Here is a 27,266-nt window from a genome sequence, read left to right on the forward strand (position 1 = left end):
CAAGTACTAATCTTTCTAAAGAAACTTTAGGATCCAAACACACAAAAATCAACTTTAAAAAAATATTTGTCTGCTTTTAACACTACCAACTTAGACCATTAGGTATGTACACTCCCAAGAAGAATACAAGAATGTATTTCTATCTTTAAATTATAAAACATTGTTTTCCTCTGATGAGGCTGTAGATGTAAACCAGTTTCCCAAAGCAGAAACAAAATAGATAGCACAACATCAGTGTTATACCATTTTACAATAAAAGCTCAAAAACCCTCAAGTAACCCCAAACAGTTACATACAACTTTGCCTTAATAACTTTGCTTTTTAAGTTCTCACAGCCAACATGATTATTTTGAAGGAAGATGATTTTCCTAATTTTTGTTCCCAAAGCTGCTAACCCATATTTGGGGAAGTTTTCCTTCTGGAAAAACACTGGACACTCTCACAGAATTTAAGATATTTAATGTCAAAATGTTGATTTTTTTTTCTTGTATGTGTTTATAAAAGCTTCATCTGTGATTGCTCTATATCACCAGTTGCAGAAAACACCTTAAGTTTCAGTGGATTGAAAACACAGTAGGCATTATTGATGAAAGGTACAACATCTGTTTAAATGGCATTTAGGGTTTTTCAGTTGGTTAAGAGTTCAATAGCTCTGGCTATCAGAGAAATGCAGTACCTACATGTAGCACCTCAGAAAAACTTGCAGGCACAGTGTATGCATTCATAAATGAGTAAAATTTATCACTGAATATATGGGTCTCAGGAGACCTCTTTATCACTTAAGTCCTCAAAGTAAGGCTCCAGTGGGAGTTTAAAAATGTGTGGGCTTTTTTCCAGCCTTGTGAGGTGAATTATACCTAGAGAAAGCACAGATATGCCTGTGCAGACAGGTGCAAGCAGTTCCCTCAATTCCTCTGTGTCTCTGGTCCCAGCTGGCTGCAGCCCAGCTCCAACCCAAAAGCTACACAAGCACGTTTTCTGAGAGGTACAGTTATTGGTTTGGGCACTGTCAGCCTTCAAACATGCTGGCTGAGAATCTACCAAATAGCTCCTGAACTGAGCTTTTAGTTAAAGCTGTTTAGTATGCAGAACACTTAGAAATAAAATTGAAGAAAGTAATGATATCTTTCTTAATTCCTTCAAACATTTAAAAATCAAACATAAAACCAGGCATAGCAATACAAATGGCTTTAAAAATATATTGCAGAATCATAGATAATCCACAAGGGTCATGAAAGTCCAACTCCTGGCATTGCACAGGATAACCCAAGAATCACACCATGTGCCTGAGAGCATTGTCTAAACCCTTCCTGAACTCTGGCAGGCTTGGTGCTGTGACCAGCTCCTGGGAGCCTGGTCCAGTGCCCAACCACTGTCTGGGTGATAAACATTTTCCTCATACCTAGTGTAAACCTTCCCTGACAATGCTTCATGCCACTCATTTGGGTCCTGTCTCTGACCACGGGGGAGGAAAGATCAAAACTGTTCATTGAGCATTGTACTAGAGTCCTACAAATATGAATTTGTAAAAGAAATGTCATCGAGTGAACAGTATTTTTTTTTAAATTCTAATATCCTTCCTCATTTGTAATATGTGCTATAAAATGAAGTGGAAGAGGTAAATGAAGCAGAGAACATTTAACAGCTTTACTGACAGGTTTTGTACTACCTAAACATACTATCCTGCCTTTTTCTAATATATACTGGGAATGTACCTGTTGAAATAGCACCTAAAGACCCTAGTTCAGTAAAGTACCTAAACATGCATTTACGCATTTTCTGAATTTGTTGAATAAAGCAAAATCTTAAATTAAAGCATATGCTTAAGTCTCGTGCTAAATGGGAACATAACTGTTCACATAAATTGCAGTTGCAAGGCATGCAATTTTTCTTCAAATTATTCTGAAATTATTCTAAGAGCTATCACAGAAATCTGAGTAATTCATAATATTAGAAAGTCAACAGGAAGACCAATATCTGTCAACTGGTGTTTGGAGCAAGCTATTGATTCCCAAGTGGAGCAAGGTTAAAATGTTACAGCAACATGATCTGGCATGATTTTCAAAAAACTTACAAGGAAGGGAAATGCACCAGGGAATGCACCCAGGGAGCATTAGTCCATGCTTCTGAGAAGGCTGGATTTAAGGATAGAACTCTGAGGAAATCACAAAGAAAAAAAGTCATATGTCTTTCAGTCCCTGAGGATCTGCTTATGAATTTATAGCCAAGGATGTGAACCTCTAGGTTACTGGTGCTTCAGATCTGTAAGAAACTTTTCCTTATTAACTCTTCCACACCACAGATAACAACCCTCTTCATAAGCCAGTACTCTGTTCTTTCTGTCAAATGTATAGTAAATAAAATAATGATTTCAAAACAGAAAGAGAAAATCAGTCTTTATTAATCACGAGGACGAAGGAATAGAGTCAATACATCTTCATTGCCCTTTGTTTTCCAATCTGATTTTGAAAGAAAATGAGATAAGCTAAGGGAAAAAAACACTGAAAGGTTTCTGAGCTGAATCTCATTGGCTCAGCACTAATCAAGGAGAATTTTCAAGAGCTGTGACAGATGTGACAGAACTGTACAGTGCAAAAGAAATGGAAAATATTTACTAACCCAAAGACTGTTGTCCACTAGTGCTCTCAACCAAGACACAATGTCTCCCCTCTCATGTTTCAGTGTGATAAAAACTCATTTATGGAATAAACCACAAGAAAGGTAGGGGTCATTACTTCTCTGTTTGTATTAGACCTGGCTTCTTCTTAATTTTAACATATGAACCCTGAAACAAATATCCATTTCCTTTGTACCATGGGAAGAGGAGGCCTTTTCAAGCACAAAAAGTAATTGAAAAAAGATATTTTCTGGTTTTAATAAGAACTAAGCCAACATGATATAAAAACCCTCTATGTTTTGCAACACCTGTCACAACTTCAAAGAACGTGAGAAGTGGCTATTGCAAAAAATAACAGGTGTCAGCCTAGAGATGTGAAGTCCAATATGTGGCACAAGCACAGCAATTCAGGCAATTGCTGTTAATAGAACACACAACCCAAGCTTCCCTCAAAAAGTAAAACAAAAAAAGCCCCTTGTGACCCACAAGTCAGAGGGGATATTTTTAAAACTCTACATGTTCATATTATCTCATAAGTAATATATCATTGAAATATGCAAAGGGATTCAAAAATAGGTTGGAACAAAACTGAGGTTAAGAAACCAAGCATTCAGGGCCAAGAAAGAGAGAAACAAATACTAATGTTTTAAAATACAGCCTTGTAAATGTTGATAATTGATGAAAACAATAAAAATGGATCATCAGCTAAACACTGATAGAGATTTCATGATCTGGGAAAGACCTGCTCTCAAAATATTAATTTTCCTGGTCATAAGGGCTGTAGATATGCAGAAGTCTTTAAACTGATAGATCTCTGATACAATCCTGAAAACTGGATAGAGTTCTCCAGTTAGTCCAAAGGAGAACATAGCGAGTGTCAGAAACACTGGAGGCATTACAGAACTGATACTAAAAACAAATTACAAGTTAACTGCATACTGTTATTCTATATGCAGTTAATTACAAGTTAACTGCATAACTGTTGAAAGGTCCTGCCTTTCAACACATGTAGAAAAAAGGACCATAGCTGAAATTCCAGGATGACTCATTTATTATAATTTGTTTATAATTTTATAGTTTTTAATGTTTTTAATGCATTGCCACTAAATCTCTGCTAAAAGCAGGCATTCAAATTTCTGAGGGGTTAACAATATAAATTTTTTCTTTCTTTCTTTCCAGCTACCCAAGAGGGACAGAGAGAGTAACATCCGATTAGTAAGCGTGCTTCCTCTGTGATGCTAACTGTGAAATATGTAGCTGGCCCAGCACATTAACAAGCAGTATGTGCATGGAGCATAGAAACACACTGGGTTGTTGGAAACATAGCAACAGACTGGGTTAAAGGGTCCTGCCTCACTGCTACCTAATTTAGCTTTTTGAGGGCTATTCATGGTCTGGGCCCCCTGAGAAGCTGTCATGGTGACTCATGGCAGCCCCACATCCGGTGTGGTTGCCATCATGATGCTATTGTATATGGGAATAGAACATCTCTTGCTCTACAGATCAGCAGATGTGCATTGGATGTGGGGTTTTCAGGAGGGATTAAGGGATTTGGACATTTTCTCTCATTTGTTATTAACATATCTGGGGAGCCTATCTTAAAGTAAAGCAAAGCCATTGAGATGCTTTGGAGATCCTGGGCCTGAATTTCAAAAAATAATTTTCTTAATTATAAGATTGAAGAGTGTGAATCAGTTCAGCAGATAAACAACTGTTTGATTCCCATGATTAAGAAAGCAACCAAAACAGTGTTTGGGAGCAGTTAAATCCAAAAGGGGTACATCTAGAATTAAGGTAGCTTCTTCTTATTTTAATGAGACACCTTTTGTCCTTCAGTGCTATTCCAGCATCTCTTTTCAGTTATCACCCTATTTGAGAGAAAATTCTGATGATCCTAGTTTGTTTTGAATATATAATCTCAGATTGTTGCAATTTTATTTTGGGAAAAATGAATGAGGGCATTCATTGGGGTTTTTTCTGTCTTACAGGTGGTACAGCATTGACTACCAGCTGGATGAACACAAGTAGAAAGTCTTCCTAAGGTATCCCAATCTTGCAGAGAAGGGATTCATGCAGCTCAGAGCAATAACATTCCAGACAACGCTTTTTACTGAATAGATAGTGCAGGATCATCTTCCAGAACTTAAGACCAATTGATTTTATTTTCAAATGCTGAGAACTTAAGGCTGTGCCAAATTAGTAGAATTATTTTTTTTCCAAATGTTTAACTGACAACAAAATAACCCCACCTCTGAAATCCATATCTGAGTCAAGGTAGAGAGAATTTTATCAGTATTCTGCAGCATGCATTGCAATTCAAAAGTAGCTCTTTATCTAGGTATTTTTAAAAATAATTTAGAAATCTGTATGTTCCAAAAAGGCAGATAGAGTACAGACAATGGCATATTTGTTAAGAAACAGTGGTCAAAATCTCCCCAGTTCCTTCAAAACCCCCAGTCAACGTTTTCCTTTAAAGTTATATTACATGATTCAAGCTCTTGATAATTTAAGTTCTTTGCTTCTTTGCTGGCTTGGCCAGCTCAGTCGGGTCTTTGTCAGCAGCTGGGAAGGATTGCAAGTGCATAGACACCAGTTCATTTAGGACCAAACTCTGGTACACTTATTCATGATGGGCAGAAACTTACCCTTCCTGCATTAGTTTTAATAGGAATTCATGGGGAGAAAATGCTGCAGAAGGCCGGGGCTTATTTGACAATTTGATACATTTATCAAATACCAAACAGGATTGGACTCTGTAAAACGCAACTCCAAAACAAAAGTTTCGGGTTTCATTGCAGTAGCCAAGAAGGTAACATTTCCTGATCTCTTGAGAGGAATTCTTGGCATTGTTTGCAACTTTAGCTTTTTACCTAATAGTACCCTAGAAACTGTAAAATATTCCAATTTAAATGAACAGAAAAAAATAGGGTTATGACAAGGGGATAACTGAACACTAGCTCTCCTCTCAGCAGAGAAATACCTCTTGTAATTCTATTTTCCTTCATTAAAGACTTCCTAACTGTATTTTCTTTCTCTCTCTCTCATGTGTATAAAGAGGAAGATAGACATAAAGAGAAACATTTTACAGAAGAATCATTTGACCCAGGCTCCTCCACAGACCTCAGTGAACCTCCCTGGCAATGAAACACAGAGAGGAAACAGGTGTGGGAATGAGCCACGCACACACTTCCCTCAACAGTGGCCACAAAATTCAGACACAACAGCTAAATCCACTACTGCAGAAGCAATGTCTGTGACATAAAGTCAATTAGTTTTGTGATAGAATGGCAACAGTGTGAGGAACAATTTTGAAAAATAGGAGTAATGGAAGATGAAGCAATATTTCTCTAAGAGATGTCTAGGGAAAGAAAATAAGTAAAAGCTTTCAGAATCAAAGAATGCTGCCTGCTAATTCTCAAACTACTCAAAAAGTAGTATCTCACTGAGGCATCTACTGCAGAACACCTGTGACGTTGTATGTTTTCTAGTCTTCACAGAGGTGCTAAACTCTTAGTTGTGTACATCTCTAAGGTATCGAATGCTTTAAGGATCTTTGATCTGTTGTAGATTTCCACAGGATCTATCAAAATGGAGTCTTACTTCAAACCTGGGTCTACAAATAATGACAGGAGCCAATCTACAGCTTTGCCTGTGGTCACTGATTCCTGGTTTTTCATTAGCACACCACAAACAGAAGGGTTTCACATCCATATAATTCATAAAGACTCTAAGTGATTTTTAAAAAACATTTACTTACAGCTTTCTCTTCTCATGCAGACTGAAACAATGTGCAATATGTTTGCTTTCTAGTTATTCTAATAATTCTGTAAAGTTTTTTGCTTTAGACACCACACAATTTTTTATCAGTGATAGTGTTTTTTTCTTGTTCAGTGTGCTTCTTTAAGTGGTATACAGATGCATAATATTCACCTTTCACTGAAAATCATCCCCATCATCTATGGAGCATAACTCTTAGAAAATGTGTATTCTTTTTGTTGTATTGAGACTGACCCAGGCACACACTGCAATATTTAAAATTGGAAAGGAGATAGACCTTCTTGACAGATGCTGGTTTCCAAGCCATAAGAAATTAACAGATCAAACTGTGTAATATTCTCTGCATTGCAGAGTTCATTCCTTACATGATGATATTAATCACCCATCCTCTTCCTTCCTCCACAGACTCTCAGAAGATTCACACTATATCCATTTCCAGCACTGCTCTCAGATTCCCCAGGCAAATGCCAATCAAAGCTTCCTTTGTTGGTGATATGTACATTCCTTCATGAGCTATAAAGGGTAAGTATGTCCCAACTTTCTTCAGGCTATCATAGGCACGTGCAGTATTATTGTCCCATAGTTTATCTTACCATACCCTAGAGAAATCTCATCATCCTGTTTTCTTTATATGGGCTACAGATGTCTTAGCCAAGCTTCCTCACCACTGAGTCACCGACCAGGATTGTTTACGTCTTCATAATGAGTCACCTTCACAATTTGGCTCATTGTCAATACTTGTGCTGACAGCTTCAGCCAGTCTCTGCTTTGTCTCATTCTCCTTCATCTTGTCAGTTGTACCTGTTGGGAGTAAGAACACAAAATGGCTCCCTCCTACCTTCCCTTTTCCTTTATGCGTGCCACTTCATGTTCACTGATGTCACTTTCTATCTCTAGATTGACTGCTGCTCCAAAACTTTTACTTTCATGTTGTTCCAAGTTCCTGTGCCACAGGAAGTCCAATTCAAAATTCCTTTTTTTGCATCCAAGAATATCAGTTGATGTGCAAAATCTTTATGTGCCATATCTTTGGTCACATGTCAAACTGCATTCAATAGGTGTCTTTCATCCTTTTCATTTATAAGTAGGGATATTGTGAATATTGCAAATATCTGTGATGCTTTAGAAGTCATGTTACATTTTTTCGTATGATATCTTTTCACTTACTGGATTGTGTAAATGACTAAGAATTCTGATGGCCCAAGATCTTTCCTTTTTGCATTATCCATTGCTTTAGAGATTCATTTTATGAATGTTCTGTATTTATTAATTCTTTCCTTTTCTAATCACTGTGTTTAGTATGTCCACTCAGCACCAAACTCCCCTTTAGATAAAAACTCCCTGCAATCAGGGGTTGGCTGGGCTCCCAGACTTAGTCAGTCTCATTTTCTATTTCACCTTCAGGGTTTCATGTGCTACTTCAGAGCTATTATAGATACATTTCCAGAACAGCACAGAAATTTTAATATTTTCATTGTATCATTATTTTCTAAATTCCCACTGCAAATATGTTTTTATAATACTTCTTGTCTTAAAAAAAAAAAAAAAAATTAAAGTACTTGCGAAGTTCCCTTTAGGAATCTTTCACAATTCCAGTTCAGAATTCACAAATTGCATTTGCTTTACTGCATAAAAAAACCCTACAGCAACTGAATTGGGGTGAGAGGTAAAATACTGCTATGAATTAGAACAGGCTAAGAAACCAAAAACAAAGAGTCAGAATTAATAATCAGTTTTCAGGGGAAAGGTTAAGAGGAAGGTGACCAGAACTGAAACAAGTTTGCCAGGTTGGGGGTGGGAAGGTTGGGGTGGGTGATGGTGTAGAATGTAAAGATGTGAATAAAAACATTATTGTGCTTCATTATTATTACCAACATAAATAAATAATACCTAAGCTTTTTGCAACTTTATCCATGGAAATGTCACTCCAAAAAGTCCTTTAGGGATTCGGCTAGTGACATCCAACATCAATTCTATTTTCATTCAAAACCACACCTTTTGTGGATAGAAACATGGCCTTATCTTGTTTTTAAATACCAAAGTGGTTGTGCAAAGGGCAGAATATCTTTGAAGAGCTCCAAATTCTGTGTATACAATGAATCACCTTCACCTTCACCTTCACCTTTAGAGTATCTGTGTCTTGTATACAAGTCATAGATACTCTGAAACATAAATGAATTCTTTAATTCTGCAAGTTTATTTATTGATCTTACCTACAGTTTCTTTGACATGCTAGCTTTAACCAGACCCACATACCCACCCAGAAAAAGGGGTTTGTGTCCTTCAGTACCAGTTCAGATTAATGGCAAGCCCTATTATCCTGTTTATTTTTAAATCAATCTGGATAAACAAATCCTTCCATTTGTCATTATTGTTTCTCTTTCTGTAATTAGTCCTCTGAAAAGTTACAAATTAAACAGCACTTAGCCAAAATGGAAACTTCGTATAGTAGTTTCTTTCATAAAGCACAAATCAAATATAAATTCACTTTTTTTGAATATGGAAATACTTGTAGTGATGAAAGTTATACTTAGCACATGTGGAATGTGTGCTTCATTTTTTTAAATAACAGCGATGCCAGTGAACTTCAAGATGATGAAGTTTAATGGGCCCTGGAACCTGCTCAGATCCAGCTGCCTCAATCCAAATGCTAACGTCGAACTGTAAGCAGGAAAACTCAGAGTCTGAAAGACTCATTGCCCTGGTGGGAAATGCTGTTTGTGCCAGAGAGGAGCTGCTGGCTGGTTTATGTGATGGAAGGATTAAGAACATTGGCCCACATGAGGTGCATCTTCCTTGCAGACGGGATTCCACTATGAAGCTCTCCCTGATATTATGACCATTTTTAGATGAGGCTAAGAATAGTGCTGTTTGTATTACTTGGGATGCCTGAGGTATTAATAAAGAAAGCAAATAGACACTGTGCTGGATTCCAGAAGTGAAGAATGATGTAATAAGAAATTTTTGTTTTCAGATGCTAGACCTAATTTTGGTGCTTTTCCATGTGTGATTTTGGGTAAAAGACCTGAAGCTGAAGCCAAATAGCTGTTTGTACACTCTGACAGACATGACCATAAAACAAAGCAGACTCATCATGGGTGTGACAGAGCCAATATCCCAAATTCTGGAGATTTTCTATTAAGCTGTCATTCAGTGATGCACTCCTGCCTTAAAAGAACTCTCAACAACCAACAAACAGCAACAAAAAATTCTGTTCAGATTAAGGAAAACCCAATTTACCCTGGACTTGGCTACTCAGACAGTATAGGACAAGATAGTCTGATTCTTGCAGTTTAGTCAAGTGTTATGCTATCCATCAAAATCTGGGATGATATGTGACCAAAATATGGAACATCTGTATATTGTTGAGAGCCTCATCATAATTTTTAATTAGAAGATGTGTTTTGAATGTTTTCTCACTGCTAAATAAACCAGACATTTCAAAAACACAAACCCCAAATTATTTATGGGCAAACCAATGAAATCCCCATTCCAAAACCACAACTACCCCAGCCATGAATGCTGACCTCACCTCTGCTGCTACAACTAATAGGAAAACTGATGCACTACTTAAGCTAGGCATAATTAAGAACATAAGATATGTTCTAGTGGATTTTTCAATTATTTTGCTAGACTTCTGCCAGGGAGAAAGATGATCTTCCTGATTCTTTCGTTGGGTCTAGTAAACAACGCAATGTCTAAATAAAGCATGCGTTAGCATCAAGCCCAATGCATAAAAATGGAGATAAGGTAAAAATGGAGAAAGTAGTGTGCAAAACTGAAACAGAGGGCCAGGAGGGAATTAGCATTATGAATAATTTCACAAGGGATTGATTTTGTTTACTATTTTGATTTATGCACTGCGTCCAGAACATGGGAGTGCACTGCTGGCAATCCAAAGAGGCATACATAAACATAAAAGAGGACAAGAAAACCCACTGAAAGAACTGAATATTTGTGAATTTAAATGGCACACACAGCAGTGAAAGTATCAAGACTTGCATTTAAGTCTAAGAATTAAAATTTTCATTTGGAAAAGATTCAGTAAAATTGCTTTGGAATCACGAGAAAACTGCAAGACTCTACAAGAGCAATGTTTTTTAAGATGACACTAGAGGAAAAGTAGCAAATTCTTAGTGTCCAATTGTGCAAGATTTAGGAGGCCTCATCTGCAAAATTACATAGAGCTTTTCTTCAAGGAAAATGACTTTATCACTAGCACAGGTATGAAATAACTTACTAGGATAGCCAGAGGTTTTAATAACCTACCACTGGAGCAGCTTTATAAAACTCATTTGGGGCTGTCAAGTAAATATCAGAAAGCAGAATAGTCATATAAGCCAACAGACAGGACTAGCACAATAATAAGACAGCAGGCACTGGTAAGAACTTAATTCAGGCTGGAAACTGAAAGAGGGTGTCTAGCCATTGTAGCAATAGCTTCTGAAGGGTGAACTGCTCCAGAGTAAAGAGGCAAAATTCATAAAAACACTTTACAATCTATGAAAATACCATATATTTTATTAAGAAAACTTGAACAGGCAACTCCAGACTTTGTTTGCATTCCTTTGTTTCTGTTTGATGAATTCATCTGGAAGGATAAATGCCCAACTGGACACAACTCTTGGTTCTAGAGGCTCATCAATTTCTCTGAGAAGACCTACATCACACAACCAGCTTTTTCATTATGACAGAGAATTCATCTGTAAATTAGAGGTAGGAATAAAAGAATATAGAGGCTGACCATTTTCAATGGGATATGTATGCACACTTACACAGGAAAGGATGCCACTTTGCCATCTAACCTAGCTAAAATTCCATTACCTGACAGCTAAAATCTGAGGACCAAAATTGGTCTCAGGCTGTTTGAAATAGTGCTTGACATGTCAGAAATTAAGGTGAACTCAATAATCACAGAATATGCTGAGTTGGAAAGGACCCATCAGGATAATTGAGTCCAGCTCCTGGCTCTGCACAGGAGATCCCAAGAATCACTCCATGCGCTGTTTCCTCAAGCCCTGTCACTGGTCACAAGAGATAAGATATCAGTGCCCTCCCCTCCCATTCCCCTCATAAGGATGTTGAAAACCCCAATGAGATTTCAATAAAGAGTCATACTGAAAAACTGTTTAATTAAGGGTGCAACTTTTTGTTTTATATACTCTTTGTCTTCTTAAAAGATTCTAAAGACTCCTAGTAAGCTAACATTAGTTTTCTACTTACACTGACAAACACGATTAATAGGAAGCCATATAAATGAATTTGGCTATAGATAAGCAGACTTACAGAAAAGTGTTCTAGAGGCATTTTCTTCCAAGTTTACTTGATTCTGCATGGTGGGATGTATGCAAGAAAACAGACTGTAACAGCCATCATCTCTACTGAAAAATATTGTTTAATACAAAAAGATGCAAAAAAAGTCAACCAGGATACAATGACGTTTAAAACAGATTGCATCAATGATACAAACCATAACACAAGTCCATTTTCTTAACACTGTTAAAAAAGGGAAGAAACTTTTTTTCATTCCATACATTTTAACACTTTTCTGTGTCTAATTAATTCATTAAATTTAAGCAATAGGTTCTGGCTGAAAGTTCCATATTTTCATTTGAAGTCCTGAAGAAATTCATCACAGAAGACCCCTTAGATCTTACTTCACTAAATTCAAGCAAAGTCAGAATTCCTTCACAACCCACAATTCCTTCATATGCAGTGAATCAAAAACGTAAACATTGGCTAGTTTCTGATCTTCTGATCTAAGTTTTGTCCAACATGCTCAGATCTCAGATCATTCATTCAAAAAAAATTTGCTTAGTAACTGTTCAAAAAGGGGATTAAATCCTTGAACACATTATTACTGCACTGCCTCAATAAGCCCTTAGTTTACCAAAAAGGATATTTACTGTAAATATGGTACTAGAACCAGCTGCATCACATTTATGCAAAAAGAAACCATACTGAATTGTTTAGAAAAAGAGGCATAATATAGTGGCAATTGCTTTCCCTTATACTTCTGAATTAAGAGTTTGAAATACTATGCTTGAAGTCCCATAAAGCTTGGTATGTCTTGGGAGCAGCACTCCTTGCTTAATTTGGGCCAGGCTCCTTTTTCCACTTTGAAGGAACAAAATGAGACTTTAATATTTCCAGGAGCCTCTAGGTAGTTGCAAACTGAGAGTTCTAAAATATTCACATAGGCAGAGCTCAGCCCATAGTATAAAGCATATTTTAGGGAGACTGCCTTGTAAACCAAGGTTGGACCATCTCTCGTCCTACTCATGCAGAAATAAAACCAAATCATTTTATTCCCCTCTCTCACTGCCTCCTATGCAATTTTTTTATGTTTTTATATGTATTTATATGCAATTATGAGACCCTTCTTGATTTAATAGCATGCAAGTGAATCGCAGTTGTGATCCTTTAGGGATATCCATGACTCAAAACAAGTCAAAATAGGTAAGTCTTTGGAAAACACAAAGACAAGAGTGCAAAGAATAAATTTCATCATAAACATTTCTGTGTAGTATTTAGGTTCAAGAGGGGCTTTGGTACAAAAGAAATAAAATCCAGCCATCTTCCTCACTTACCCCAAAAAGTAATAGGATTTCAAATCCCAGCAATTTCAGACATTCGTGCCATGCAGAACTATGTAGCTCAGGGCTTTTAGCCAGGAAATTCTGCAAATGTGTCCTCAGATTAAAAGGTGCATGCAACCTAATCATGCTACAGTTTTATTTTGAATGCTTGCACTTGGCAATATCTCTGGATGAAGACGTCCTGTATTTTTTGGCTTCTGAATAGTTTGTACTAGAAAAGCATTTTGGCACAATTGGCATCTACTGTTTGACCTCTTAAAAGAGCATGGAAATAAAATCCCTTTAATTGGTCTTAGGTATGCACGTCTTGAAAGGTTTAAGAATAATTTTTATAACATGAACTAAATATATAGCCTTAACTAACTTCCTATCCAGCCAGGATGTTCTTTCTAGATCAAAGATGAGGATTCAGAAAGAATGCAATGAAATTGCATCAGAAAAAATAGCTTACTGCTTGGCATTGCTATGCAGAGGTTAAAGACATGTCTACATGGCAGCCAAGAAGTATGATTTAAAGCTTGTTTGAGGATGTGTGCACAAGCTGCAACTAGCTGGCCCAGTGATGATAAACATATAGCCTTAACAGAGCAAAGTGTGGACTGAAAACTTCATCTGAAAATTTGTGCAAATATTTAGGTGTTTAAGCTGCATTGAACTCCAAGCTGCCACAGCTGTCATTTTATTTGTAGGATTTATATTTCTATCTAGTCAAAATAAAAAAGAAATTCTGACAAGACTTTGTTCTAAGTATTTAATGAATTCAAACAGTGGGAGTGAAATGGGGAGTGGGAAATGAGAGTACTACTGGACCTTTTCATCTGAAACTCCATTTCATCAATAAAACTATACTGCTTAATTTCTGGGATATTTATGCTTCCAGCAAAATCTCAACTTTCTATGATTTCTTGTTGCAGTCACTTCGAGTTATTCAAAAAGTGTTTCTGAACTAGGGTTTTCTACAAAAAATTTCAGAAAATAATTCAGATGTGTTCTTCCTTAGTTGACTGAAAAACAACCTTGAAAACCTGGAATAATAGTGCCTGCTTGCTTCAACAGACCCACCCATGATTGTGTGCTTTAATTTTTCAACAAGATGTGGAGGTAGGGCCTGAGGAAACCCATAAAAATGTTTGGTTTGGCTTTCTGGCAGATTTCCCCAGCTCAAGTGCATGAAAAGCACTGAGGATGCAAGATCCTGCTAAGTTTCCATAGAGCGCCTGACTTGAACACCACAGAACATTCTGTACATCCTGAAGCCGAGGATCATATTGCTCTGCTCACTCTGGGGACAGCAACAAGCAGCAGCAACAGCAGGTCATCAACTGGAAACTGGAAACCTGCCATCTTCTAATTAGTTGCTCCCTCCTTCATGATAATCCTATTAAAAATCCTATAAAATGCAAGGTCACGTTTGCTGCTCAAGCTCAGATAATGTCAAGCCAAATTTTTAATCATGTCATTAGCCAGAAACACCTTTGTAGATGGAATAAATATCACATCCTCATTAAAATTAGGCAGTATTATACATGGCCAGGTTCTGTTCTTTCCTATTCTTAATCATTGTCCAGATGAGCACAAATTTTTCATAACTGAACCAATTAGTTTTAGTTAAAGTCAACAGCTTTTAACAACACTTGAATAACTTGGTTTTGGTCTCAAATTCCAATCTTTCAGATAGAAGAACCAAAATCTCACTCTTCTTTCACCCTCTGCAAAGGTATTTTAAACCACTCTAGTTTTTAGTGATTCCAAACAAACTCCTCCATAAGAAATCATAGGATGCATTTTAAAAGCAAATAATTCCACCTCATACAAAATATACACAAGACCTTAAAGCAAAGGATATCAAAAGCATCAAAGTCTTATCACCATTTCACAGATTGTTGCAGAACTATGAAAGACACAGCAAATGTATGACTTAGTGGAACAGTACAATCAATTACTGAATCAGGAGCTGAACACTGGTCTTCTGACTCCTAATCCAGTAGCATGGAGGAAAATTATGTCATCTGAATCTAAAAGGAATATTTCTCATATCTGGTCCCTTCCCTACCTTCCACACTTCCACCATCACACCATGTCGCTACTTGTTCAGGATGCTGGATGGAAATCTCCTCCTTGCTCTGCCAGAAAAGAAAAGAAAAGAAAAGAAAAGAAAAGAAAAGAAAAGAAAAGAAAAGAAAAGAAAAGAAAAGAAAAGAAAAGAAAAGAAAAGAAAAGAAAAGAAAAGAAAAGAAAAGAAAAGAAAAGAAAAGAAAAGAAAAAAGAAAAGAAAAGGAGTAGACTAGTTTAAACCCAAAAACTACTGTGGGTGGGTTCATATTAATACAAATTAATAAGGTTCTTCTGTAGATACGCTGCACTATATTGTGTAATATAATATAATCCAAGTAATCTGAGCCCTTGCTACAGCTATTAAATCATTGCCAAAAAAGTGGGGAAAAACTGCCAACTTTATGTGCAAATTATGAAGTGTGTAGATTCACAAGATTCTGCCTTATTGACAGAGGTAAACTCTTTTTGAAAGAGACTGATTTAGATAGCTGATTTCTTTAAATGCATTTATTTTACCTTGCAGGCGTCATCCATTTGGGCAGGAAATTAAATTTTCAGCCACTGATCTTTTTCACAACACCTCTTAAAATTATATTTTTGTATGAAATGCAAGAAATCCTCTGTATGAATACACCCCAAGAAACCTCTGTATGAATACATCCCAAGAAAAAGTTTACAATGCCTGACAATACCCCAAATATTTCAGTAGGTGCAGAGCAGGCCCTTGGCATTGAGTCAAAACTCCAGGTCCCAACTCACAGAACAGCACAGAGTTGTATGCAGAATTTGACAGGTCTGGGGCTTATACCTCAGGCAGACAGGCAAGCAGCCAACCTTTCAAGAACTACCTCAGGCTGCTGTAGATTTCCCAGCTCTCAGTCCGGACCTTTCGTCACCCAGTGGACCATCCCTCTTCTCCAGTGGTTTCTGTTCTAAGGGAATGTCTTGGGCAATCCTCTCAACACTCTTCTCACTCTTTTAGGCTCACTCCTTAGTTCCACTCTTCTCCAGAAGCTACAGCTCTCCCTCATTCTCTGACTCTGGGAAAAAAAAAAATATGAGTTTGAGATTTCCCAGCCATACAACAGATTTCTTTTGCAAACTTAGCACATTCAGACCTCTTTATCTAACCAACTAGACTTTAACAATCATGACATGTAGCATCAGCGTTGCTAGGGATGAACAAAATTACTAAACAGGAAGGAAAGGGAGCTTTTTACTTTTTCCTAATGTCTTCTCTGATAGGGGCAAAATAGAAGCAGTTCTACACCTGGAAATGATCCCACACCAAGCTGCTCTCCTACCTCATTATCATCTCAACTCTGCACTTTAAATGATATTTCTCACTGTACAGGCTGTGACTGTGACAGGATCTTCTAAATTTTCTAATGGAAGCATTCTCTGGAACAAATTGACTATCATTTTCCCAATGAAAAGTGACCAAATGGAATACACCCATGAAAAGTCATTCTATTGAAGTGCTCCCCGCACCCCACCCCTTTTGCCATAAAAACAGTAGAGTTTTGGTAAATGCTGTCAGTTGTTTATTTTAAATGTTCTCCAAGCCTTTTGTAAACCCATTACATGGCTGAGATTTCAAAATTTTTGGGAAGTTTTTGGTCTCTATTTTCGCATTTCTCATAAAAGCTTTTATACTTGTATATGTTCTTCCTCTTATTTCTTATTACCAAGCAAAAGCAATGGCATAAGAAATTGTTCCAGATTCAACTCATAACACCTTAAACACTTTTAAACTTAAAGAAAGGGAAAAAGAATAAAAACATTGACAAAGTGACAAAGCAGTGATAGCATGTTTTACCAGTCACTTCTAACAGAGTTTTCACTTGTTCCACTGAGAAAAATACATTTACTCACCATCCTTTCTTGGTTTTAATACATTTGCCAAGAGGATTCTTTTCATATTAGAAATCCACCTTCTTTTTTCTTTTATAGTTTACTGTAAAAACACCTGTATTTAGTGTCCTGAATTAGTCTGTGTGACCAGCAAGGAGCACTAGTCTTTTGAGAAGTGCTTGTTTGGTTGTTTGGGGTTTTTTGGGAGATTCCTAAAATTTGTCTTACTAACAAACATATGTGACATCTGAACTAATGCTGCTTATGTCACGTGGTGAACAGAAGTCGTTAGATAAATATAACAAGTCTAGTAATTTAAGCATGCCAGAACAATCCTGATAGCTGTAAATAATTGCCATGTCCTGGACTGTGACCATAATGTTTAATTCTCTCACCCTGCAAGCGCAGGGATACACATCCAATTTGGAAATGGTCACTGTGCCCAGAATTTGTCTGGCAGTGCAAAAAAAACCCAAACCATGCTGGGGCAGATGTAGCAATTTAACAGTACAGCTGATCAATTCCCACCACGCAGGAGCATTGCCCTGACTTAGGAGTATGGATGTAGACAGTGAAGCCACACTGACCATTAATGTTAAATGCATGACATCACACTTCTGTTTCTACAGAACACACTAGAGATACTTCAGAGGTACACCCTGTTGAATTACTAGAGCTTTGTTTTCTCTTTATTTAGTATATTCAGGGAGAAGGGCAAGTCAATTGTTGGAAAGGAAACAATAAAAAAAAGGAAGTAGAATTGAAAGGCAAGTTAAAGATGCCACTTTTCAGTTTTCTCCAGGATTAGCCTGGAAAAGTTTATCTTTAGGATCAACTTTGTAGTCCTGTAGCACTTCAATGTCTTTGCTGCCTTTACAGCTTTATATTAAACATGAAAGTATAAATATAATATACAGATTCCTCAGGCATTCTTTTGCAATGAAGGTCATGAGTTTTCTTAGCTATCTCTATAATTTTTTTATTTGAGATTATTATAGGATTTGGGTAAAAATACTGGTTTTTCTTTTAAAACAAGATAGATATAGAAAAATTCATTTTTCTGGTTAACAAAAAAAAGTAAGGAAGAATTTAAACTTATGGTTACATCATTAGAAATCTGTATTTCAGGGCTATGACCTTACAGCTGCAAAATATAGAACTAGTTTTATTTCACGAGTATTTGTCCAAACATTTTCTTTCATTTTGATCCAAATACTTTCACACCCACTGAGTTAGACTTTGACTTTCTGGTTCGAACAAACTAAAAATTTCAATCAGGTCCTCAGCTACAGTAAATTGGTGCAGCTAAACAATGGGGCAAATCACTGACTTCAATGGAGCTACACCGATTAACACCGGGTGAGGATTGAATCCTGATCAAATTGAAACTCAATTGGAATTGCTGTGCTTCACCTGGTGTTTATTCACACCTCACATCAAAACCATGCAAAGCTATGAATTTTGCATGATTCTGATCCAAAGCCACACACCATATATGCTTAAAATTGAGTTCAGGTCACTCAGGAGTTGCACAATGCTAAGCAAATCTTTTGATAAATATGGTTTGCGTTACTAGTTTGTAACGAAACTCCACACCAGGTGACTTTTGTGTGGTCTGGTGTTTCATTGTGAACATTTTGCACTGCTCTAATGAAACATGATTTCCAAGACAACCAGGGGATAAAAAAAGTTTCTATTCAATGTTTTACCCTCGAGTTGTGCAATATGCACACAAACCATGACCACAACATTAAACTCCCGATGACTAAAATTTGAAACCTAATTCCCCATTAAAGCACTTAAATAATGTTGGTGTGGTCTTCTAGGATGAACTGCAGCTCTCATTATTGGAGGAACTGCAAGTCAAATCACTCTGCCTTAGCTCTTTACATAGTCTGGGGTTTCATCAGTGTTTGTCAAGGCATTGAGACTAGCTTTTCAGAGTTTATTTATCAAAAATACTTGAAAATGCAGGTGGCCATCTAGGGCTAGAACAGTGTAGATCTGTAGTCTTTAGAAAAGGATAGATAAGACCCAGTGTGTAGAGCTCACCCACTACTGGCCAGGAAGCAACAAGCTGAGCAACAGGAGCTCTTTATCTCTCTCTGGAGCTTTGGTGGCACTCACATCTCTGGGCATGTGAGATCACGAGCCTGGAACATAACTTTGCTTTATCTAGACAAATGTTTTTGTACATGCTCACACATTTATCACATGTTCCTAAGCCTGCTGTCTTGTCTTTTCCATGCAAGAAATGTGTATGTCACATGCACAGCAGGATAGATGCCCCCAAGAAGCTTTGATCTTACTGTATTTGCCCTGCACACAGGATTTGTGCATGTAGGGTAGATTTGATATGCACAAGAAAAATGCACATCTGGGATTTCTGGATTGCCCTGCACAATAATTTTCAGGTAGAAAAAGAAATTATAATGAGGAAAACTGTGACGAAGGACAGACTTATGCTAGTGAGGCTTACATCATTGCTCACAACTGCTTTCACTGTGCTCAAAAGAAAACAAACAAAGACAAGACAAAGGTGAGTATTTCCATCCAGATGACTCCATAATGTAGTCAGCAGTAATAAATCCTTTCAAGTGAGCTGAATATAGTATGTGGATGCTGCCCCATGGTGATACTCTCTAAGATTTAGGTTCCTACATGCTTGCCTGCCACACTGAGCCTTTTGGAATAGATCACAGAATCACAGAATATGCTGAGTTGGAAGGGATACAGAAGGGTCATTGAGTTCAACTCTTACTTGTGCACACATCTCCAAGAGTCACACCCCGTGCCTGAGAAAATTGTCCAAATGCTCCTTGAACTCTATCAAGATCAAAGAGGAATGTATTGTTTGATACTTCTGATGAAGTTTTGGAGGGAGATGAGTGACCACCTCCTCAGGGATAGGCAGATGCAGCAGTATAGACAACAAAATTATTGGCCAGGGAAAAATTAAAGTCTACAGTGAGAGGGCACCTGAACTTAGGCTATTTGAGGATTAGATGGCTCTAAGGAAGAGACAGTCTCTAGCTTTCACATGGCTCAGTTCCATGTAAGAAATTCCCTATCTTTCATTGAATGTGGTGTATGATAATGGAGTAAGATTTCAGAAGACCTAAGGTACCAATAACTTCAACATGGAAGATCCTTAGGCTTCTGAAGTTTTGTGGATGTAGAACACCACAATCTCACCATGGCTGAGCCATTCAGAATCTCTTTGTTCTTGCAGCCCACTAAGCCACTTCAGCTCAGCATTTCTTTCTGAAACACATAATCTGGCACAAGACTGAACTCCTCATAAGGTATAGCACCAAGGCCATCTTCTTAAAAATCTTTATTGTAAGAGGAAACATTACATTTTATTTATAGGTCAATGTTTACAGCATTCCCAAAGTACAGGAAGCTTAAGGGAAACCCTTTCCTAATCTGTAAAATATTGAATTTATACATTACATCTTTTAGCAAAGTGACAAGCTATGAAAATTCTGCACATTTCTATCTCTTAATTTAAAAATGTATCAACATGAGGTTCATCAGATGAGAGCAGAAGGCCAAACAGCTGCATTACTCCCCAGCTACCAATAAAGAAAAAATGCTGGGAAAGGGCAAACCAAGGGAATGAGTCCATAGACTTCTGCTCTCCAATGCCTTTCAAACAATCCAGTGTGTCTCCTTTACTGGAATTTTCATGTACACCCTTTTGGATTTTTGAGAGTATTTTCCTTAGCATCCAGTTCCAATCACCTCCTGCCATTCAGTAAGTGTAAGTGTATGCATTCTTATCTTGGCCAATCTACTGATTGGTTCCATGTTATTACAATACTATGAAAATTTCCAGTAGTGATCTGACCATTAAACCAAGCTGTAAATTAGACAGATTGGATTAGCTTTTCCTCTAGAGAAGTAGAGGAATGATTTTTTGTTCAGCATAAGGACTTCATGCTGGCATGCTTCTTTAGACATAAAGACAAGAATGTATTAAAATCAACAATAGTACCGACGCTTGAACAAAGCGTTATATATATCACTCATTTCTCCTGGAAAAATCCTGTGCTCTTTGGATTGTAGCTGTGCTGGTACTTGACTCTATTTATTTCACAGAAGAAAGTGATGCAGGAACTAGAAGACAACATGATTAAAATAGCTAAGCTTTCCCCACTGGAATTTCAACATGTGAGAGAGTGGAGAAAACACCTCCTCCATCCCTTGGGAAAATTAGTCCCATTATTGCCAGCACAAAACCCAACATCTTGTCTAGCATTAAATATTTCTCTGGGTCAAAATTGCTTGAAGAAAATATTTCATTTTCCAAAGGCTTTCTATTTTGGGTTTTCAGTGGGGCCATTTACAGAGCAGGAGAGGCTTTTTTTTTTGGTCACAGTACAGTGTTTAATTTTACTTAGGCTACCACCCCTTCCCAGTCTCATAAAAAGGTTTACATACAATAGATCACAGAGATCATAAACTAAAGACAAAGACCTACACAATACTGTTGAGATAATCCTTTGTGCTCTGCACATACCGGTGCTGTATAATATTTGAGGAAAAGCACAATAAACTATTTCAGACATCTGTTTTTAAGGTTGCAGAACACTACAATGTAAAAAGCAGATGCTGCAAAGCATTCACATTTCCACCAACTTTAAATGATCCTGGGTATTCAGGGGAGATCACCAAACTGAGTAAGTGCTCTCCCAACTGACAGCAGTAGCACAATGTTAAATGAGATAGATTCTCATGCTGCCAGCATGTTGTACTGTCATGATTTCTTTGCTCCATGTGTGATGAAAAAGGTGCTAAGTGGAGTTTGACAACCATGCATTTGCCTTATCATATTTGCTATTAATTCTGTTATTAGGTACTATATGAGACTTCAAGTCCTGTTTCAAAAGCACATCTGCTTAGTAGGATTTCCATTGCTATCTCTCCTCATCAGAGAGTGTAAACTCTAAATAAAACTGCTTACTATAGATATAGTTTGGTGACTTCTTCCAATATATTATATACTTTTATCAAAAACCAATTCAGCTGAGACAAAGCAGCCTTCAGGTAGCTGCTCAGCATTGCTCCTTCTGCCGTGTTTTCTTTTCCTTAAATGAAAGGAAACAAAGGTTCCTGTTTTTTCTCTAAACCTCCTGCCAACCACATAGCATCCCCCATTGAAAGCCAAAGGCACAATGGCCATCAGCAACATGGGCTTTGGTGAAAGCAAATACCTCACTAGAGTACCTTATTTCTTTCAGGCAAGTAAAACAAATGCATAAGATCAACTGCACAACTTGTGACAGTCACTCAAATTCTTTATCATCTTGAATAGGATGGACTACTCAAGCCTTCTCAAAGTCCACATCTACAGATTCTGAAGAATGCTTTGAGGTGAGGATAATTTGTGTATCTTTAATCCAAAGTGTAATTAATAATTTTCTTTTAATGAGAAGGAGAAGTGTAAGGCCTTTCACGTCCAAGACACTTGTGCACAGTCCAAAAACACTCTTTCATCTGCTACCACTTTCTACCACCTTTTCTGTACTCCAGAGTTTGTTTGTTCATTATGACAAAGACTGTTGCAAAGTACTCCAGGACTTAGTGAAGGCACTCCTCCATCTACAAACAAAGATATTCTTCAGCTCCTTTGTAGTATGTGACTCAATAGTGGGCTTCATAGTGGACTTCCAGCCACGACTCTCCATAGTGATCTTGCTGCTCTTCAAATTCTAGCATGAAAACTTTTGGGGGAGTTTTTGTTAGCTTTTTTGTTTGTTGGTGGTTTTTTTTTTTTCTAAAGGCTTCTAAAGTATATTCTTCAAAGAAGTTCTGTCTTATGTTTACTTACTGCAAAATTAAGCTGTAATCTCCATACACCTAATCAGATGAAAAACATACTGGGGTTTTTTCTTTTAGTTGCCAAAGAGAACCTGTCACTGTCTGCTTGTGCTATAAGTTGTCAGTCAATAGCTGTCAGCAAGCTAAATCTTGGGGAGCTAAGGCTCTGCCCTACAGATGGTGTTCTTGAAGCTGAGTGTAATGGCAATTAACTAGAGCCTAGGTAATAATGCTTGAAACCTTGGCTCAATTCCCTCTTACTCTGGAGCAGGTAAGTGGGAAACTAACATCTGAATGAGCTCACCACATGGCAATACCCTGGGTAGTTTGGTAGTGACTAAGAATGTGCTTAAAGAGCCTGTTCTCAGGGCTCATATTCTCAAAATTTGAATTACTTGGGACTTTAAAGAACATTTCAATAGGAATTTTCTCTGAGAACATTCTTAATTAATCCATATACTGATGACAGTGCACCACTATGGGGACAGATCTGGCCTTGTTCACCACCCTTCTTCCAATGCACATACTCCTGGTGAATAACAGCTTGGAGGCAATATAAAGGTATTCTGAACAAACTTACCACTGCTAGGACTTGTTTTGATGAAAAAATTACAAAAAAGTCCACATGTCATGGTAACACAGAACTAGCTCAAAAAGGATCCAATGCCTTTATGACCAATTATGGTCAAAGAAGCTTTTGTTTTGATAAAAGCAGGTTTGACGATAGCTGTCGCCAGAAGGAGGATGTAATGTTTCCTATATGACATACCTTCTGTATTGTGTCTTGTTTTCCTGTGTTCTTTCTTTTCCAGGTTCTATTTGCCTCTCAAATATTTTCTTGGGTGATATCCCATTTTTGTTTTATTGCTTTTTGTCCTTAGAATAGCAGACCATTTATACTATATATAAATAGTTGGGAAAATGTTGCTTTCATGGATGTTCTGTCTCCTGTGCTAAGGAGCAGAAAAATTAATTTACCAATCTGTCAGGATTGAGATGAAATGTAAAGGAGTCTCTTAAATATCCAATTTACAAGAAAAAAATCTATTAAATAAAAATGTACTAAATAAACCTTAGATATTTGGCATTAAGGTTTTTCTGATTTGGCTTAAGTACATCTAGGGCTAATGATGCATGATTCATCATGAGTATTCATACAGGTGAGACAAGGATTAAGAATACATGTTTGCATTGTTCTACATCCTAGGTATCTTATATTCACACAGCTTATACCTATGCAGAGTTTGGACAGGTGAGAGGGATATTCACCTATTTATTCTGGAGATGGAAACTCAAATACACCCAACTATTCCCAGTAGGCCAGGTGAAGTTACCTCTGTGGCACCCAGAGGAGGTGCTGCAGGTTAATAAGAGTGGCATGAGAAAAGAGCAAATTCTCTGCCCTGCAGACAAAATGTGTCTAGCTATCAAAGCATCTCATCAGAGTTGTGCCTCTGCAGTGTCTATTCCAGGTACACAAACACTTGACAAGGCAATAGAAGAAAATCCACATGCTGCAGGATGCCTTTCAAAGTTCATGTGTATCTTTTCCTTGGAAAGGGCTTGTTTTTTCTCTACATGACAAGCACCTCAAAACCTCTTACAACTGCACAAGTATCAGAGCAAAACGTTCATGTGAGCAGAGAAAAGAGAAGGGGTGCACGTCTGCATGGATTCAACTACACCATGAGACAATAGTCTCCACCATCCTGCCAGAGCTTATGGATGGATTTTTAAAACACCTCTACCCATGTTATTAGATGTCTAATTGCACTCAGTGCAGTGAGGTCTGTGCTGAGCATGAATCCTCATCTACACACAGCTGAAATTACAGATGCTGATGATTTGGAGGCAGATATGAATATCTCAGTAAAGAGAATGGTGTGTAAACCAGTGAAGGTGAGTATATACCTCTGACAGTAATCATTCTGCATGAAGCTGGCTCACATGGATGGCAGTTGGTAGCAGTTCATTTCCGTCTGAGAACATAAATCAGTCAAACAAAGCTGCAATAAGGCTTTTCAGAGCTCAGGCACCATTTCTTACCATGGCCTCAGGACCCTGCTCTGACTTTCTCCCTGGCATGGCCAGACTTGCCCTACCATTCTTGCCCTTTTGAATGACTGGCAACTTCTTCCAGATGTTCCCACTACAGCTGTCACAGCCCAGAAACCTGGGCATGTTTGTACTAATATAGCATCCTTTTTTATTGCTTTATTGAACACATCTATCGAAATAACATATTTGTAGGAATCAAGTTTCATTTCTGAATAATTACATATATTAAAATAAACTAAGTGAACACCAATGAATAATTCAAGCAGCTGTAATATTTGAATGTATAATCTGCTGTAGTGTTACATGATCTTATTTCCACTTGATTCCTGAAAGGAAGTGCCTTACAAGCAGTGGTACATAAAGTTGTCTCTAAACACAGACACCATCCATCGTAAATGTTTAATGTCCAATCATGAATTACAGCACCTGTTTTAAGTGATCAGCTACTAAAGGATATATAAAAAAAAACAAGAGGACGGAAATAGGGGTTTCTTTCAAAGAAGATTATTTCCTGCTGTTGAATTTCTGCATCTCAATAAAGTACCAATTTCAGTCTTTGTTCTTGCAGCATCTATTGTATATATAGCAGAAAACTGAAACAAAGATCTTAGTAAGAATTTCAGTTACAGTACCAAGTATTTCAACCTCATTTTGCATGCTCTGTGATTCAAAGCGTTAACTATCTGTTTACATGTGATATACTACAAAACAGGGCCCACAAACCTTTGTTCCATTTCTCAATGTTTTTTTCATCAATCTTGTCTACTATTACAATTGTTTTTAGTGTTCCTGATAATTTGTAAAATGTCATATTTATTGCACACACCCATATGCACCTGCAAAAAATATACTCCATGGATCCCCTATGAAAAATTCTCTCTAATAGAATAATACCTTAAGAGTTAAGTGACAGGTAATGAATAATGAAGAGTCAGCAACAACTGGTAAAAGTCAGTGCCTTACTAAAAATAAATAAAATGCAGAGGGAAGTAAAAGTAATAGGATATAACAGATAAGGGGGAAGGGGGAAGTAGGGCAGTTTTGGAAATATTCACATGAAGAAAAATGGGGAACAATTTATGGTGGATCTGTTTGTCAGGAAGTTTGGTCCAAGTTTCACTGGCAAAAGCAAAGAGGCAGACTTCAGAAATATGAAGTAAGGAGAAAGACATTGAGTGAGGGGAAGGACTTCATGCCACTTTTTCCTTTTGGCCTTTATACTCTACACACATTTTCCTTACCCTTACTCATACACGTTCGTCTGGGGGAAATGTTGGGATTGGGAAGTGATCCATGAGAATGAAGCAGCTTGAAAAGCATTATATTAGTCTGTGGAATAAGTAATACTTCAACCAAGTGAAGTAATGGAAACCACTTCACCCAAGTCATTTAAAATTGGACTGAATAAGGCACTGGAGATTATGTTGAAGGGAACAATTCTGCATTGGCAGGAATATGGACAAGATGACTTAATAGATCCAGTGTCCGTGTGCCAAATCCTGAGATCCGGATCCAGTTTTTATTACTCTATCTTTACTCAAGTTGAACTTCCATTCACATTATTGGGAGCTCATTCTGACACAAGGAAAAAATAACCAAGAGCTTCAGGATTTATGTGTAAAACTGTGAATAAAACTTGTTGCATAATAATTATGAAGTATGAGGGTAAAAATAATGGATCTATACAGAGCACTCCTTGAATTATTCCTAACAGTCTGAACAGAAAAATTACAGTTTATCTAGTTTAATCAGTTATTACACACAGGAATCAGTGAAAACCCTACTGCTCACTTGAAATATGTCTCCGTGTGTATGTTATGCTGCTCCTGAAACTCGTGAAAATATCTGTGAATACAATATTACAGTGAAAACTAAAGTTTAATTATGCTTTGCTATTTAAGCATGGGAACAGTATTAGAAACTTACATTAAAAAACACATAATGCAAATATATGCAACAGCATTTTTTCCTTTCCTTCATTAAATATTGTTGTGGCATTTCAATGCAAATGGTAGAAGGTTTAGGGTAAATGAAGTCTATTTTTCTTGGTTGAGAAGTGTGTGTAAAGGAATCAAGGGTCTTCAGAGATTCTGCTTAACTCTGTTTTGTTTTAGTTTTACAGAAAAATAGCACTAATTAAACCAAAATTAGTCTATAAATGCTATTAACACATTTAAAATGAGAGATTTGAGTGTTCTCTGGGGACAGAGACATGTATTATGTACATAACGGTTGGTTTAGATGCAGTTAAATAGTTCCAATTTTCACTTCATTCCCATTCACACCTGTCGCCTGCTTAGATTATTCCTGGCAGAGAAATGGTGAATGAGTTCTCCCTGGCACACTATAGAATGATCACAGACAGAAAAATCAAAGGCCATATTGAGTGTATTGGGGAAGAAAAAAGATTCAGAAATACAGCTGAAGCAGCAAATTCTACATTTTGTAACCCACAGAGATATATATTATTCATATTAAAT

The 27,266-nt window shown here is 37.2% G+C and overlaps 1 protein-coding gene across 2 annotated transcripts in view; it reads right to left on the reverse strand.

Annotated features, from left to right (window-relative positions):
• The window catches only part of CRPPA (CDP-L-ribitol pyrophosphorylase A), a 258,141-nt gene that overhangs the window by 44,213 nt on the left and 186,662 nt on the right, over nucleotides 1-27,266 (reverse strand). The window contains exons 10-11 of one of the 2 annotated variants that reach the window (XR_011679497.1): nucleotides 15,897-16,088; nucleotides 15,047-15,116 (exon numbers count right to left, since the gene is read on the reverse strand). The gene's annotated coding sequence lies outside the window, so the exon portion shown is untranslated. Of the gene's footprint in view, nucleotides 1-14,815; nucleotides 15,117-15,896; nucleotides 16,089-27,266 lie in introns of those variants that run through there. The other variant, XR_011679496.1, reaches the window with a different exon arrangement.

The sequence above is a fragment of the Agelaius tricolor genome, unplaced genomic scaffold (assembly GCF_023055355.1).
Source record: "Agelaius tricolor isolate 1412-34295 unplaced genomic scaffold, bAgeTri1.0.p SCAF_6, whole genome shotgun sequence".
Lineage (NCBI taxonomy): Eukaryota > Metazoa > Chordata > Aves > Passeriformes > Icteridae > Agelaius > Agelaius tricolor.